This window comes from Tupaia chinensis, unplaced genomic scaffold (genome assembly GCF_000334495.1).
Source record: "Tupaia chinensis unplaced genomic scaffold, TupChi_1.0 Scaffold000671_1, whole genome shotgun sequence".
NCBI lineage: Eukaryota > Metazoa > Chordata > Mammalia > Scandentia > Tupaiidae > Tupaia > Tupaia belangeri.
Window position 1 is genome coordinate 4,065,303 of NW_006160193.1, and position 1,195 is coordinate 4,066,497.

General features: G+C 57.4%; 1 pseudogene; it reads left to right on the forward strand.

Moving 5' to 3' along the window:
• The first annotated feature begins 267 nt into the window (after positions 1 to 267).
• The window catches only part of LOC114009931 (telomeric repeat-binding factor 2-interacting protein 1-like), a 2,543-nt pseudogene continuing 1,615 nt past the window's right edge, over positions 268 to 1,195 (forward strand).

Genomic DNA, 1,195 nt, shown 5'->3' on the forward strand with positions numbered 1-1,195 from the left:
CAGAGGGCTGGGGCAGGGGCAGGACGAGGCCAAGAAGAGCGTTATAATAATGTATGCAAGTCACGTGACGACACCCCCGGCACGATTTACCCAATAGCGTGCGTGAACATGTCTGCACCACGTAACACAGCGCCAGCACCTACAAAGGAGCACAGAGAGGAAGGGTCGAGAGACAGCAATAGTAGGAAATCACCTCTCAGAAACGAGAGAAGACGGGCCTTCCGGCCGCTCGTCTGCGGGCTGCTCTTTTGCTGCCTGGAGCCTGCCATGGCAGAGGCCATGGACGTGAGCAAAGACCCCCACGGGCCCACTCATTCCTCGACTTTGTTCCTGAGGGAAGATGGCAGCTCCATGTCCTTCTACGTGCAGCCCAGCCCGGCCACACGCCGGCTGTCGACACTGGTCATGCACTGAATGGGCGCGGGGTGCCAGGTGCAGGAGCCCAGGCTGGTGCTGCTGGCCCAGCCCAGGGCAGAGACCTGGGGCGCATCTCCACACAGTGCATCCTGGACTGGTGCTGGAGGCCTATCGGCTCAGGGCGGATAGCTTTCACCTAAGCAGATAACGTGGCCATCCTGACCTATGTGAAGGAAAATGCCCGCTCAACCCAGCTCTGTCACCGGCAATGCCCTGTGGAAGGCGATCGAGAGAAGGTCACCCCCGAAGCACTCTTGGCAGTCCATGAACAACCGCTACCTCAAGCACCTGCGGGGCTGGAAGCACAAGTACCTGTTGGGGGCCGCACCCGTGAGTCCCCCTCCCAGAAGTTGCGGATAGTGGGGAACTGCAGAATAAGAGAGCTCCAGAGGCCAGCAGTTGGCGTAGTGACTATGTCGCTGGACTCCCACGTAGTTGACCGCCGTTCGAGTCCCAGACCCGCTGGTTTAAACTCACGCTGGGCGTGTGTGCGTGTGTGCCCAAGATCCCAAGAGGAGAATGGAGGAGAGGGCATTGTGGCGTGGCCATCCCCCCTGGGGGGGTGATTTCTCGCTTTCTCTCTCTGCCTTTCTGGTGAGCGCATGCACCCTATAGCAAAAACCTCTCCCAAAAAAAAAAAAAAGAGAGAGAGAGAGAGAGAGAGAGCTCCAGATTTGCCTGAAGAATATGTAAAAGAAGAGATCAAGGAGAATGAAGAAGCAGTCAGAAAAATGCGTGTAGAAGCCACTCGGGAGTTTCAAGAAGTGGTGGAGGAGAC